Genomic DNA, 17,002 nt, shown 5'->3' on the forward strand with positions numbered 1-17,002 from the left:
GGCCGACCTGGCAAGGTGGCTTGATGACCGAACTTAAAGGGTCGACTTGGTGAGAGTACTTGGCGGGCCGACCTGGTGGAGCAACTTGATGAACGAACTTAAAGAGTCAACTTGGTGAGAGTACTTGGTGGGGTGACTTCATGAACAAACCTAAAGAGTCGACTTGGTGAGAGTACTCGGTAGGCCGACCTGGCGGGGTGACTTGGTCATCAAAATTAAAGGGTCGACTTGGTGAGAGTACTTGGTGGGCTGACCTGGCAGGGTGACTTGATGAACGAACTTAAAGAGTCGACTTGGTGGGCTGACTTGGCAGAGTGACTTCATGAACGAACTTAAAGAGTCCACTTGGTGGGCCGACCTGGCGGGGTGACTTGATGAATGAAATTAAAGAGTCAACTTGGTGGGGTGACTTGATGAATGCACTTGAAGGGTCGACTTTGTGGGGTGACTCTATGAACGGACCTAAAGAGTTGACTTGGTGAGAGAACTTGGTGGGGTGACTTGATGAACAGACTCAAAGAGTTGACTTGGTGAGAGTACTTGGTGGCTCAACTTGATGAGCGCACTTGAAGAATCGACTTGGTCAGAGTACTTGGTGGGGTGACTTGATGAATGGACTCAAAGAGTCAACTTGCTGAGTGTACTTGGTGGCTCGACTTGATGAGCAGACTTAAAGAGTCCACTTGGTGAGAGTACTTGGCAGGGTGAACTGATGAACGGACTTAAAGAATTGACTTGGTGGGAGTACTTGGTTGGCCGAACTGGAGGGGTGACTTGATGAATGGACATAAAGAGTCGACTTGGTGAGAGTACTTGTACTAGTTCAAGTGACTTGATGAACGGACTTAAAGAGTCAACTTCGTGGGGTGACTTGATGAAAGGACTTAAAGAGTCGACTTGGTGAGAGTACTTGGTTGGGTGACTTGATGAATGCACTTGAAGAATCAACTTGGTTAGAGTACTTGGTGGTGTGACTTGATGAACAAACTTAAAGAGTCGACTTGGTGGGCTGACCTGGCAGGGTGACTTGATGAACGAACTTAGAGAGTCGACTTGATGAGAGTACTTGGTGAATTGGTGGGCCGACCTATCCGAGTGACTTGATGAATGAACTTAAAGAGTCCACTTGGTATGCTGACCTGGCGGGGTGACTTGATGAATGAACCTAAAGAGTCGACTTGGTGAGAGTACTTGGTGGGTAGACATATCGGGGTGATTTGATGAGCAAACTTAAAGAGTCGACTTGGTGAGAGTACTTGGTGGGGTGACTTGATGAACGAACCTTAAGAGTCGAATTGGTGGGCCAACCTAGCGGGGTGACTTGATGAACAAACTTAAAGAGTCGACTTGGTGAGAGTACTCGGTGGGCTGACCTAGTCATGTGACTTGATGAACGAACTTAATGAGTCAACTTGGTGAGCTAACTTGGCTGGGTGACTTGATGAACGAACTTAAAGAGTTGACTTAGTGGGTCAAACTAGCGGGGTGACTTGGTGAGCGTACTTGGTGGGCTGACCTGGCAGGGTGACTTGATGAACAAACTTAGAGAGTCGACTTTGTGAGAGTACTTGGTGGGTCAAACTGGTGGGGTGACTTGATGAACCAAATTAAAGAGTCGACTTGGTGAGAGAACTTGGTGGGCCGAGCTGGCAGGGTGAATTGATGAATGAACCTAAAGAGTCAACTTTGTGAGAGTACTTGGTGGGCTGACCTAGCGGGGTGACTTGATGACCAAACTTAAAGGGTCAACTTGGTGAGAGTACTTGGCGGGCCCACCTGGCAGAGCGACTTGATGAACGAACTTAAAGAGTTGACTTGGTGAGAGTACTTGGTGGGGTGACTTGATGAACAAACCTAAAGAGTTGACTTGGTGAGAGTACTCGGTGGGCCGACCTGGCGTGGTGACTTTGTGAGCAAACTTAAAGAGTTGACTTGGTGAGAGTACTTGGTGGGCTGACCTGGCGAGGTGACTTGATGAACGAACTTAAAGAGTCGACTTGGTGGGCTGACTTGGCAGAGTGACTTCATGAATGAACTTAAAGAGTCCACTTGGTGGGCCGACCTGGCAGGGTGACTTGATGAACAAACTTAAAGAGTCAACTTGGTGGGGTGACTTGATGAACACACTTGAAGGGTTGACTTTGTGGGGTGACTCTATGAACAGACCTAAAGAGTTGACTTGGTGAGAGCACTTGGTGGGGTGACTTGATGAACAGACTCAAAGAGTCAACTTGGTGAGAGTACTTGGTGGCTCAACTTGATGAGCGCACTTGAAGAATCGACTTGGTCAGAGTACTTGGTGGGGTGACTTGATGAACGGACTCAAAGAGTCGACTTGCTGAGAGTACTTGGTGGCTCGACTTGATGAGAAAACTTAAAGAGTCCACTTGGTGAGAGTACTTGGTGGGGTGAACTGATGAACGAACTTAAAGAATCGACTCGGTGGGAGTACTTGGTTGGCCGAACTGGAGGGGTGACTTGATGAATGGACATAAAGAGTCGACTTGGTGAGAGTACTTGTACTAGTTCAGGTGACTTTATGAACGGACTTAAAGAGTCAACTTGGTGGGGTGACTTGATGAAAGGACTTAAAGAGTCAACTTGGTGGGTTGACTTGATGAAAGATCTTAAAGAGTTGACTTGGTGAGAGTACTTGGTGGGGCGACTTGATGAATGGACCTAAAGGGTCGACTTGGTTAGAGTACTTGTTCTGGTGACTTGATGAACGGACTTGAAGAGTCGACTTGGTGGGGTGACTTAATGAAAGGACTTAAAGAGTCAACTTGGTGAGAGTACTTGGTGGGGCGACTTGATGAACGGACTTAAAGGGTCAACTTGGTTAGAGTACTTGTTCTGGTGACTTGATGAACGGACTTGAAGAATCAACTTGGTGGGGTGACTTGATGAAAGGACTTAAAGAGTTGACTTGGTGAGAGTACTTGGTGGGGTGACTTGATGAACGGACTTAAAGGGTCGAATTGGCGGGGTGACTTGATGAACGGACCTAAAGAATTGACTTGGTGAGAGTACTTGGCGGGGTGAACTAATGAACAGACTTAAAGAGTCGACTTGGTGGGCTGACCTGGTGGGGTGACTTGATGAATGGACTTATAGAGTTGACTTGGTGAGAGTAGTTGTTCTAGTGACTTGATGAATGGACTTAAAGAGTTGGCTTGGTGGGGTGACTTGATGAAAGGACTTAAAGAGTCGACTTGGTGAGAGTACTTGGTGGGGCGACTTGATGAACACACTTGAAGAATCAACTTGGTTAGAGTACTTTGTGGGGCGACTTGATGAACGGACTCAAAGAGTTGACTTGGTGAGAGTACTTGGTGGCTCGACTTAATGAGCAGACTTAAAGAGTGAACTTGGTGAGAGTACTTGGCAGGGTGAACTGATGAACAGACTTAAAGAGTCGACTTGGTGGGATGACCTAGTGGGGTGACTTTATGGATGGACTTAAAGAGTCGACTTAGTTAGAGTACTTGTTCTAGTGACTTGATGAACGGAGTTGAAGAGTCAACTTGGTGGGGTGACTTGATGAAAGGACTTAAAGAGTCGACTTGGTGAGAGTATTTGGTGGGGCGACTTGATGAATGTACTTAAAGGGTTGACTTGGCGAGGTGACTTGATGAACGGACCTAAAGAGTTGACTTGGTGAGAGTACTTGGCTTGGTGAACTGATGACCGAACTTAAAGGTGGGAGTACTTGGTGGGTTGACCTGGTGGGGTGACTTGATGAACGGACTTATAGAGTCGACTTGGTGAGAGTAGTTGTTCTGGTGACTTGATGAATGGACTTAAAGAGTCGACTTGGTGGGGTGACTTGATGAAAGGACTTAAAGAGTCGACTTGGTGGGGTGACTTGATGAACGAACTTAAAGGGTCGACTTTGCAGGGTGACTCGATGAACGGACCTAAAGAGTTGACTTGGCGAGAGTACTCAGTGGGGTGACCTGATGAACAGACTTAGAGAGTCGACTTGGTGAGAGTACTTGGTGGGCCGACCTGGTTGGGTTAATTCATGAATTGACTTAAAGAGTCGACTTGGTGGGGTGACCTGATGAATGGACTTCAAGGGTCGAATTGGCAAGGTGACTTGATGAACGGTCCTAAAGAGTTGACTTGGTGAGAGTACTTGGTGTGGTGACTTGATGAACAGACTTAAAGAGTTGAATTGGTGAGAGTACTTGGTGGGGTGACTTGATGAACATAGTTAAAGAGTCAACTTGGTGAGAGTACTTGGTCGGGTGACTTGATGAATGCACTTGAAGAATCGACTTGGTTAGAGTACTTGGTGGGGTGACTTGATGAACGAACTTAAAGATTTGACTTGGTGGGCCAATCTAGCGGGGTGACTTGATGAACGAACTTAGAGAGTCGACTTGGTGAGAGTACTTGGTGACTTGGTGGGCCAACCTGGCCGGGTGACTTGATGAACAAACTTAAAGAGTCGACTTGGTGAGAGTACTCGGTGGGCTTACCTGGTCACGTGACTTGATGAATGAACTTAAAGAGTCGACTTGGTGAGCCGACTTGGCCGAGTGACTTGATGAACGAACTTAAAGAGTCAACTTGGTGGGTCAAACTAGTGGTGTGACTTGGTGGGCTGACCTGGTAGGGTGACTTGATGAACGAACCTAGAGAGTGAACTTTGTGAGAGTACTTGGTGGGTCGAACTGGCGGGGTGACTTGATGAATGAACTTAAAGAGTCGACCTGGTGAGAGAACTTGGTGGGCCGAGCTGGTAGGGTGAATTGATGAACGAACCTAAAGAGTCAACTTTGTGAGAGTACTTGGTGGGCCGACCTAGCGGGGTGACTTGATGATCGAACTTAAAGGGTCAACTTGGTGAGAGTACTTGGCGGGCTGACCTGGCGGAGTGACTTGATGAATGAGTCGACTTGGTGAGAGTACTTGGTGGGCTGACTTGATGAACAAACCTAAAGTGTCAACCTTGTGAGAGTACTTGGTGGGCCGACCTGGCGGGGTGACTTGATGGGAAAACTTAAAGAGTCGACTTGGTGAGAGTACTTTGTGGGGTGACCTGGCGGGGTGACTTGATGAACGAACTTAAAGAGTCGATCTTGTGGGCTGACTTGGTAGAGTGACTTCATGAACGAACTTAAAGAGTCCACTTGGTGGGTCGACCTGGTCAGGTGACTTGATTAACAAACTTAAAGAGTCGACTTGGTGAGAGTAATTTTTGGGCTGACCTGGCGGGGTGACTTGATGAATGAACTTAAAGAGTCGACTTGGTGGGGTGACTTGATGAATGCACTTGAAGGGTCGACTTGGTGGAGTGACTCTATGAACGGACCTAAAGAGTTGACTTGGTGAGAGTACTTGGTGGGGTGACTTGATGAAAGGACTTAAAGAGTCGATTTGGTGAGAGTACTTGGTGGGGCGACTTGATGAACGAACTTGAAGAATCGACATGGTTAGAGTACTTGGTGGGGCGACTTGATGAACGAACTCAAAGAGTCAACTTGGTGAGAGTACTTGGTGGGGTGAACTGATGAATAGACTTAAAGAGTCGACTTGGTGGGCCAACCTAGTGGGGTGACTTTATGGATGGACTTAAAGAGTCAACTTGGTTAGAGTACTTGTTCTGGTGACTTGATGAACAGACTTGAAGAGTCGACTTGGTGGGGTGACTTGATGAAAGGACTTAAAGAGTCGACTTGGTGAGAGTACTTGGTGGGGCGACTTGATGAACGGACTTAAAGGGTCGACTTGGCAGGGTGACTTGATGAACGGACCTAAGGAGTTGACTTGGTGAGATTACTTGGCGGGGTGAACTGATGAACGGACTTAAAGAGTCGACTTGGTGATTGTAATTTTTCGGCTGACTTGGCAGGGTGACTTGATGAATGAACTTAAAGAGTCGACTTGGTGGGGTGACTTGATGAACGCACTTGAAGGGTCGACTTGGTGGGGTGACTCTATGAACAGACCTAAAGAGTTGACTTGGTGAGAGTACTTGGCGGAGTGACTTGATGAACGAACTTAAAGAGTCGACTTGGTGAGAGTAATTTGTGGGCTGACCTGGCAGGGTGACTTGATGAATGAACTTAAAGAGTCGACTTGGTGGGGTGACTTGATGAACGCACTTGAAGGGTCGACTTGGTGGGGTGACTCTATGAACGGACCTAAAGAGTTGACTTGGTGAGAGTACTTGGTGGGGTGACTTGATGAAAGGACTTAAAGAGTCAACTTGGTGAGAGTACTTGGTGGGGCGACCTGATGAACGCACTTGAAGAATTGACATGGTTAGAGTACTTGGTGGGGTGACTTGATGAACGAACTCAAAGAGTCAACTTGGTGAGAGTACTTGGCGAGGTGAACTGATGAACAGACTTAAAGAGTCGACTTAGTGGGCCGACCTGGTGGGGTGACTTTATGGATGGACTTAAAGAGTTGACTTGGTTAGAGTACTTGTTCTGGTGACTTGATGAACAGACTTGAAGAGTCGACTTGGTGGGGTGACTTGATGAAAGGACTTAAAGAGTCGACTTGGCAAGAGTACTTGGTGGGGCGACTTGATGAACAGACTTAAAGGGTCGACTTGGTGGGGTGACTTGATGAATGAACCTAAGGAGTTGACTTGGTGAGAGTACTTGGCGGGGTGAACTGATGAACAGACATAAAGAGTCGACTTGGTGGGCCGACCTGGTGGGGTGACTTGATGAATAGACTTATAGAGTCAACTTGGTGAGAGTAGTTGTTTTGGTGACTTGATGAACTTGATGAACTTAAAGATTCGACCTAGTGAGAGAACTTGGTGGGCTGAGCTGGCAGGGTGAATTGATGACCGAACCTAAAGAGTTGACTTTGTGAGAGTACTCGGTGGGCCAACCTGGCCGAGTGACTTGATGACCGAACTTAAAGGGTCGACTTGGTGAGAGTACTTGGTGGGCCAACCCGGCAGAGCGACTTGATGAACAAACTTAGAGAGTCGACTTTGTGAGAGTAATTGGTGGGGTGACTTGATGAACAAACCTAAAGAGTCAACCTGGTGAGAGTACTTGGTGGGCTGACCTTGCGAGGTGACTTGATGGGAAAACTTAAAGAGTCAACTTGGTGAGAGAACTTGGTGGGGTGACCTGGCAGGGTGACTTGATGAACGAACTTAAAGAGTCGACCTTGTGGGCCGACTTGGCAGAGCAACTTCATGAATGAACTTAAAGAGTCTACTTGGTGGGCTGACCTGGCGGGGTGACTTGATGAACGAACTTAAAGAGTCAACTTGGTGAGAGTAATTTGTGGGCTGAACTGGCGGGGTGACTTGATGAATAAACTTAAACAGTCAACTTGGTGGGGTGACTTGATGAACACACTTGTAGGGTCGACTTGGTGGGGTGACTCTATTAATGGACCTAAAGAGTTGACTTGGTGAGAGCACTTGGTGGGGTGACTTGATGAAAGGACTTAAAGAGTTGACTTGGTGAGAGTACTTGGTGGGGTGACTTGATGAACGCACTTGAAGAATTGACTTGGTTAGAGTACTTGGTGGGGAAACTTGATGAACAGAATCAAAGAGTTGACTTGGTGAGAGTACTTGGCAGGGTGAACTGATGAACAGACTTAAAGAGTCGACTTGGTGGGCCGACCTATTGGGGTGACTTTATGGATGGACTTAAAGAGTCAACTTGGTTAGAGTACTTGAAGAGTTGACTTGGTGGGGTGACTGGATGAAAGGACTTAAAGAGTCAACTTGGTGAGAGTACTTGGTGGGGTGACTTGATGAACAGACTTAAAGGGTTGACTTGGCAAGGTGACTTGATGAATGGACCTAAGGAGTTGACTTAGTGAGTGTACTTGGCGGGGTGAACTGATGAACGGACTTAAAGAGTTGACTTGGTGGGGTGACCTGGTGGGCTGACTTGATTAACGGACTTATAGAGTCGACTTGGTGAGAGTAGTTGTTCTGGTGACTTGATGAATGGACTTGAAGAGTCGGCTTGGTGGGGTGACTTGATGAAAGGACTTAAAGAGTCGACTTGGTGGGGTGACTTGATGAATGAACTTAAAGGGTCAGCTTTGCGGGGTGACTCAATGAATGGACCTAAAGAGTTGACTTGGCTGGGCTGACCTGGTGGGGTGACTTGATGAACAAACCTAGAGAGTCGACTTGGTGAGAGTACTTGGTGACTTGGTGGGCTGACCTCACCGGGTGACTTGATGAACAAACTTAAACAGTCGACTTGGTGAGAGTACTCGGTGGGCTGACCTGGTCACGTGACTTGATGAACGAACTTAAAGAGTCAACTTGGTGGGTCGAACTAGCGGGGTGACTTGGTGAGAGTACTTGGTGGGCTGACCTGGCAGGGTGACTTGATGAACGAACCTAGAGAGTCGACTTTGTGAGAGTACTTGGTGGGTCGAACTGGCAGGGTGACTTGATGAATGAACTTAAAGAGTCGACCTGGTGAGAGAACTTTGTGGGCCGAGCTGGCAGGGTGAATTGATGAACGAACCTAAAGAGTCAACTTTGTGAGAGTACTTGGTGGGCTGACCTGGCCGGGTGACTTGATGACCGAACTTAAAGGGTCAACTTGGTGAGAGTACTTAATGGGCCGACCTAGCGGAGCAACTTGATGAATGAACTTAGAGAGTCAACTTTGTGAGAGTACTTGGTGGGGTGACTTGATGAACAAACCTAAAGAGTCGACCTGGTGAGAGTACTTGGTGGGCCGACCTGGTGGGGTGACTTGATGGGCAAACTTAAAGAGTCGACTTGGTGAGAGTACTTGGTGGGGTGACGTGGCGGGGTGACTTGATGAACCAACTTAAAGAGTTGATCTTGTGGGCTGACTTGGCAGAGTGACTTAATGAATGAACTTAAAGAGTCCACTTGGTGGGTCGACCTGGTGGGGTGACTTGATGAATGAACTTAAAGAGTCGACTTGGTGAGAGTAATTTGTGGGCTGACCTGGCGGGGTGACTTGATGAATGAACTTAAAGAGTCAACTTGGTGGGGGTGACTTGATGAATGCACTTGAAGGGTCGACTTGGTGGGGTGACTCTATGAATGGACCTAAAGAGTTGACTTGGTGAGAGTTCTATGTGGGGTGACTTGATGAAAGGACTTAAAGAGTCGACTTGGTGAGAGTACTTGGTGGGGCGACTTAATGAATGCACTTGAAGAATCGACTTGGTTAGAGTACTTGGTGGGGCGACTTGATGAACGGATTCAAAGAGTCGACTTGGTGAGAGTACTTGGCGGGGTGAACTGATGAACAGACTTAAAGAGTCGACTTGGTGGGCTGACCTGGTGAGGTGACTTTATGGACGGACTTAAAGAGTCGACTTGGTTAGAGTACTTGTTCTGGTGACTTAATGAATGGACTTGAAGAGTCAACTTGGTGGGGTGACTTGATGAAAGGACTTAAAGAGTCAACTTGGTGAGAGTACTTGGTGGGGTGACTTGATGAACAGACTTAAAGGGTTGACTTGGTGGGGTGACTTGATGAACGGACCTAAGGAGTTGACTTGGTGAGAGTACTTAGCGGGGTGAACTAATGAACGGACTTAAAGAGTCAACTTGGTGGGCTGACCTGGTGGGGTGACTTGATGAATTGACTTATAGAGTCAACTTGGTGAGAGTAGTTGTTCTGGTGACTTGATGAACGGACTTGAAGAGTCGGCTTGGTGGGGTGACTTGATGAAAGGACTTAAAGAGTCGACTTGGTAGGGTGACTTGATGAACAAACGTAAAGGGTCAACTTTGTGGGGTGACTCGATGAACAGACCTAAAGAGTTGACTTGGGGAGAGTACTCGGTGGGGTGACCTGATGAACAGACTTAGAGAGTTGACTTGGTGAGAGTACTTGGTGGGCCGACCTGGTTGGGTGACTTCGTAAACTGACTTAAAGAGTCGACTTGGTGGGGTGACTTGATGAACATAGTTAAAGAGTCAACTTGGTGAGAGTACTTGGTCGGGTGACTTGATGAACGCACTTGAAGAATCAACTTGGTTAGAGTACTTATTGGGGTGACTTGATGAATGAACTTAAAGATTCAACTTGGTGGGCCGACCTGGCAGGGTGACTTGATGAATGAACTTAGAGAGTCAACTTGGTGAGAGTACTTGGTGACTTGGTGGGCTGACCTGGCCAGGTGACTTGATGAACAAACTTAAAGAGTCGACTTGGTGAGAGTACTCAGTGGGATGACCTGGTCATGTGACTTGATGAACGAACTTAAAGAGTCGACTTGGTGGGTCAAACTAGTAGGGTGACTTGGTGAGAGGACTTGGTGGGCTAACCTAGCAGGGTGACTTGATGAACGAACTTAGAGAGTCGACTTTGTGAGAGTACTTGGTGGGTCGAACTGGTGGGGTGACTTGATGAACGAACTTAAAGAATTGACCTGGTGAGAGAACTTGGTGGGCCAAGCTGGCGGGGTGAATTGATGAACAAACCTAAAGAGTCAACTTTGTGAGAGTACTTGGTGGGCCGACCTGGCCGGGTGACTTGATGACCGAACTTAAAGGGTCGACTTGGTGAGAGTACTTGGTGGGCTGACCTGACAGAGCGACTTGATGAAAAAACTTAGAGAGTTGACATTATGAGAGTACTTGGTGGGGTGACTTGATGAACAAACCTAAAGAGTCGACCTGGTGAGAGTACTTGGTGGGCCAACCTGGCAGGGTGATTTGATGGGCAAACTTAAAGAGTTGACTTGGTGAGAGTATTTGGTGGGGTGACCTGGTGGGGTAACTTGATGAACAAACTTAAAGAGTCAACCTTGTGGGCTGACTTGGCAGAGTTACTTCATGAATGAACTTAAAGAGTCCACTTGGTGGGCCGACCTAGCGGGGTGACTTGATGAACGAACTTAAAGAGTTGACTTGGTGAGAGTAATTTGTGGGCTGACCTGGCAGGGTGACTTGATGAATGAACTTAAAGAGTCCACTTGGTGGGGTGACTTGATAAACGCACTTGAAGGGTCGACTTAGAGGGGTGACTCTATGAACAGACCTAAAGAGTTGACTTGGTGAGAGTACTTGGTGGGGTGACTTGATGAAAGGACTTAAAGAGTCGACTTGGTGAGAGTACTTGGTGGGGCGACTTGATGAATGCACTTCAAGAATTGACTTGGTTAGAGTACTTGGTGGGGCAACTTGATGAACGGACTCAAAGAGTCAACTTGGTGAGAGTACTTGGTGGCTCGACTTGTTGAGCAGACTTAAAGAGTCAACTTGGTGAGAGTGGGCCTAACGAGGCAAGTTGGTGGGGTGACATGGCGAGTGGAATTAGAGAGCCAATGTGGTGAGGCAACTCAGCGAGTTGGTTCATTGAGATGACATGGTGAGCTGACTTGGCAAGTTAACCTAGCGAGCGAACTTAAAGAGTCAACTTGGCAACGTACTCGGGTCGACTTGGTGAGGCAACCTGGTGAGCGAGCTCAAAGAGTCAACATTGTGAGGTGACTCATGGTGAGGAGCTATCCTTGAGGCAACTTGGTGGGCCTACTTGATTAGTCAACTTGGTGAGCCGACCTGACGAGCTAACACGGTGAGCAGGCTTAAAGAGGTGATGACTTGGTGGGGTAACTCGGCAAGCCAACTTATCGAGGCGAGATGGTGAGTCAACTTGGTGAGCTGACTTGGAGAACGCACTTAAAGAGTCAACTTTGTGAGGTGACTTGGTGGGATCGCACACCTAGGTCGACCCAACTTGGGTCACCCGACTCCGTCGCCCCAGCCTCGGGCAACCCGACTGGGTCGCCAGAGTGGGTCGACTAGGGGGAAAAAAAAAATCATGGGAGGACTTTTATAGTGAAAAGTGCTAAATTTTGGGCATTACAAAAAAAAAAAAAAACAAGTTACCTGCTTTTAGATCACGCACAAGTTTCAGTTCATGTATTGCCAAGCCGACGCGAGGCGCTATGCCTAGCTAGCCAGATTCGAGGAAGGGTAGCCGAAACGATCCGATTTGAGAATTTTCTTTATAAAAAGAGATCATGATAGGCCCCATAAGGCAAAAAAGAATGAAATTTTGGGAGTTCAAAAAAAAATGTTACCCGGTTTTGGATCGCGCACAGGGCTCGGGTCACGTAGCATCGAGGTGCCCTGGGTGACATGATTCGAGTGAAAAGTCGATGGTGGCATGAGTTGTGCAAAAAAATTGGAGGCCATTAAGGCTCGAGGCACTTTGATTCGAGGTTGTTGAGGCGGGTCGGGTTGAAAACTTTGGGCATTAACCAAAAAGAAAAAGTTAACCGCTTTTGGATCACGTACACGGCTCGGGGCACTTAGAATCAAGTCAAGCATGGTGACATGAGTCGTGCGAAAAATTTGGAGATGACTCGAGTCGGGGCATCCGACTCTATCCGAGTTCAAAACTTTGGGACTTGAAAAAAAAAAGAAAAAAGAAAAAGTTACCCAGTTTTGGATCACGTAAGTGACTCAGGCAACTCAGAATCAAGGCGAGTGCAGTTACATGAGTCGAGCAAAAAAAAAAAAATGGAGGCGGTTAAGGCTTGAGGCAATTCGAGTCGGGGTAGTTGAGTCGATTCGAAAATATTGGCCGTTAGCCAAAAAAAGAGTTAATCGCTTTTGGATCACGTACATGACTTGGGGTGCATAGAATCAAGTCAAGCACGGTGACATGAGTGGTTCGAAAAAATTGCAGGCGATTAAGGGTCGAGGCGATTTGAGTCAGGGTTGCTGACATGATTCGGGTTGAAATCTTTGGGTGTTAACCAAAGAAGGAAGAAGTTAATCGCTTTTGGATCACGTACATGACTCGAGGCACCAAGTCAAGCACGGTGACATGAGTCCTGTGAAAAAACTGGAGGCAGTTAAGGCTCGAGGCGATACGAGTCAGGGTTGCCAACACAATTTGGGTTGAAAACTTTGGGTGTTAACCCAAAAAAAGAGTTGACCACCTTTGGATCACGCACATGACCAAATGTGTGAATCAATGGTTCCTCTCGTACTAAGTCAAATTACTATCATGGTGCAGATCATCAGTAGGGTAAAACTAACCTATCTCACGACGGTCTAAACCCAGCTCACATTCCCTATTGGTGGGTGAACAATCCAACACTTGGTGAATTCTGCTTCACAATGATAGGAAGAGCCGACATCGAAGGATCAAAAAGAAATGTCGCTATGAACGCTTGGCTACCACCAAGATTTGCACTGGGGGCCGATCCACCCAGGCTCACACCCAAGGTTTTGCAACAACCCCCGCATCCTCCTACTCATCGGAGCCTGGCACTTGCCCCGATGGCCAAGTATAGGTTGCACGCTTTAGCGCCATCCATTTTTGAGGAAAGTTGATTTGACAGGTGAGTTGTTACACACTCCTTAGCGGATTTTGACTTCCATGACCACCGTCCTGCTGTCTTAATCAACCGACACCCTTTGTGGGATCTGGGTTAGCGCGCAATTTAGCACCGTAACTCAGCTTTCGGTTCATCCTGCATCGCGAGTTCTGCTTACCAAAAATGGCCCACTTGGAGCTCGCGATTCCGTGGCACGACTCAATAGAGCAGCCACGTTGACTTACCTATTTAAAGTTTGAGAATAGGTCAAGGGCGTTACGCCCTTGATGCCTCTAATCATTTTCTTTACCCGATAAAACTCGCATGTGAGCTCCAGCTATCCTGAGGGAAACTTTGGAGGAAACCAACTACTAGATAGTTCGATTAGTCTTTCACCCCTATACCCAAGTCAGATGAACGATTTGCATGTTAGTATCACTACGGGCCTCCACCAGAGTTTCCTCTAGCTTCGCCCTGCTCAGGCATAGTTCACCATCTTTTGGGTCCCAACAGGTGTGCTCACACTCGAACCCTTCACAGAAGATCAGGGTCAGTCGACGGTGCACTCCCCAAGAGGGGATCTCGCCAGTCAGCTTCCTTGCACCTCACAAGTTTTCCAAACCTATAAACTTGCACACATGTTAGACTCCTTGGTCCGTGTTTCAAGAGCTGAGATATCCGAGATATCTGTTGCTGAGAGTCGTGATTTTGTTTTGCTTTTGTCTTTCGGTGACCCAAGCACACAAGGCGCTGGCTTGCGCTTCATTCTTTGGATTTCTAAGGTGTGCGATGCACCTGAGTGTTGGGTGGTTGACACATCCCGAACCGCAAGCACCCAATGGGTGCGATGAGGAATGTTGTGGTGTGTCCCCACCTCATCACCTCGCAAAGGTGGTAGGCGATGCATGGGAGAGCCATCTCAGCGGATGGGACCCCTGCCCCGCAAATCATGCAAGTGCACCCATTCTAAACATAGAACACTCCAAGTGATGAGTCAACACACCTGGGCAAGGCAACAGGGGGTTGCGGCAGTCTTGACTTGCCGCCATCAAAATGACGGATCCCTAGCACAGCGCTGCATATGCGATTGGACCATGAAATCTCAGTGGGGGACGAGGCCCGAAACCCCTCTAAATTGCAACCATGTAGAGACCTCTCGCTCTAACGCGGACGTCGTTTGAAGGCACCGATCCTAATCCAGATGGCATCCGAGTCTCTTCTTTACCCCATGGGGAATCCACACTTTCGATCACGAGCATTCGATGTGACCCTCGACCTCGACAGCGCTGGACTCGTAGCTTGTCCGTCCAGCACATCGCTACAGGGCCGAGTGTCCGCATGTCACCGAGATTTTAGGGGTAGGGAGGAGGCCAGCTCCATCCCCTACATGACTCAGGGTCTCAAACCAAAAATGATCCTACTGCAAGTTCACCTATGGTAACCTTGTTACGACTTCTCCTCCCTCTAAATGATAAGGTTCAGTAAACTTCTCGCGACATCGTCAACAGGAACCGCCGTCGTCACCACAATCCAAACACTTCACTGGATCATTCAATCGGTAGGAGCGACGGGCGGTGTGTACAAAGGGTAGGGACATAGTCAACGTGAGCTAATGACTCGCGCTTACTAGGAATTCCTCATTGAAGATCAATAATTGCAATGGTCTATCCCCATCACGATGCAATTTTGCAAGATTTCCCAAATCTTTCGGGCTAGGGAGAGAAACTCGTTGGTTACATCAGTGTAGTGCACGTGTGGCCCAGAACATCTAAGGGCATCACAAACCTATTATTGCCTCAAACTTCCATGGCCTAGGAGGCCATAGTCCCTCTAAGAAGCTGGCCGTGAAGGGAAACCTCCACGTAGCTAGTTAGCAGGCTAAGGTCTCGTTCGTTAACGGAATTAACCAGACAAATTGCTCCACCAACTAAGAATGGCCATGCACCACCACCCATAGAATCAAGTTTCAGCCTTGCGACCATACTCCCCCCAAATCCCAAACACTCTGATTTCTCAGAAGGTGTTGGCAGAGTCCTTAGAGCAACATCCGCCGATCCCTGGTCAGCATCGTTTATGGTTGAGACTAGGACGGTATCTGATCATCTTCGAGGCCCCAACTTTTGTTCTTGATTAATGAAAACATTAATGGAAAATGCTTTCATAGTGGTTTGTCTTCCATAAATCCAAGAATTTCACCTCTGACAATGAAATACGGATGCCCCCGACAGTCCCTTTTAATCATTACTCCGGTCCCAAAGGCCAACGGAATAGGACCAGACTCCTATTGCATTATTCCATGCTAATGTATTCAGAGCGTAGGCTTGCTTTGAGCACTCTAATTTTTTCAAAGTAACGGCACCAGAATCGCGACCCAGCCAATTAAGGCCAGGAACACGCCACCGGCAGAAGGGACCTGAGGGCCAGTGCACACCCAAAAGGCAGACCGAACGTGACGACCCAAGGTCCAACTACGAGCTTTTTAACTGCAACAACTTAAATATACACTATTGGAGCTAGAATTACCGTGGCTTCTGGCACCAGAATTTCACTCCAATGGTTCCTCATTAAGGGATTTAGATTGTACTCATTCCAATTACCAGACTCGATGAGCCCAGTATTGCTATCTATTGTCACTACCTCCCCGTGTCAGGATTGGGTAATTTGTGTGCCTGCTGCCTTCCTTGGATGTGGTAGCCATTTCTCAAGCTCCCTCTTTGGAATCAAACCCTAATTCTCTATCACCCATCACCACCATGGTAGGCCTCTATCCTACCATCGAAAGTTGATAGGGCAGAAATTTGAATGAAGCGTCGCCAGCACAAAGGCCGTGCGATCCGTCGAGTTATCATGAATCACTGGAATAGCGGGCGAGCCCACGTCAGCCTTTTATCTAATAAATGTATCCCTTCTGAGAGTAAGGATTTGGTGCACGTATTAGCTCTAGAATTACTATGGTTATCTGAGTAGCAAAGTACCATCAAAGAAACTATAACTGATTTAATGAGCCATTCGCAGTTTCACAGTCTGAAATAGTTCATGCTTAGATAGGCATGGCTTAATCTTTGAGACAAGCATATGACTACTGGCAGGATCGACCAGGTAGCTTCTAACAACAAGGGGGAACCCCAAGACCTGCTATAGCCAAGGGATGTCCACCGCGATGGGAAACCAAAATTTGCATTCGCTCCGTCATGCATCCAAACATAATCTGCCGCACAAGCAACAAGAATGACATTCACAGCACGTGCAAGACTTGCAATGCTCAAAGATTTCACACAAGAGGAAAGTTTCCCATCATCAATCGAAGAGGGCCAAACAAGGAGCCTCGGTTCATAGGCACCTGAGAAGAACATCTCGTACAGAACCCTTTACCCTCAAACTCGCTGTCACCACTACTCGAAAAGAAGCCTCGAGTCTGTACGAGATGCACCGCGGACATAGCCACCTCAATTGTAAGGCCACTTAGAGACATCCATTTCCCAGGCATATGCCTCCTACACACCTATTGAGGTGCACCCGCATAGACAAAATCCTTCTTGATCGCAACAATCATTTTCCCACGATGAAGAGCTGGTTTTTGAAGTGCCAACGGAGACCGCCGTGCTGAAGGGTGAAGGGCCATACGAGTCGAAAACATGGCTGGTTATGGGATTGGCAGGGGCATCACTATGCACGCGACCACCTCAATTATAAGGCCACTCAAGGGCATCGTGTATAACACCCC

At 47.7% G+C, this 17,002-nt stretch overlaps 2 pseudogenes; both read right to left on the reverse strand.

Annotated features, from left to right (window-relative positions):
* Positions 1-13,140: 13,140 nt before the first annotated feature.
* Positions 13,141-13,933, reverse strand: LOC149573730 (25S ribosomal RNA; annotated as a pseudogene; the record flags this gene model as incomplete).
* A 754-nt stretch (positions 13,934-14,687) lies between these two features.
* Positions 14,688-16,380, reverse strand: LOC149573731 (18S ribosomal RNA; annotated as a pseudogene).
* Positions 16,381-17,002: the final 622 nt, after the last annotated feature.

Source organism: Cupressus sempervirens, chromosome 2, assembly GCF_028749045.1.
Source record: "Cupressus sempervirens isolate cs-2001-9-10 chromosome 2, ASM2874904v1, whole genome shotgun sequence".
NCBI lineage: Eukaryota > Viridiplantae > Streptophyta > Pinopsida > Cupressales > Cupressaceae > Cupressus > Cupressus sempervirens.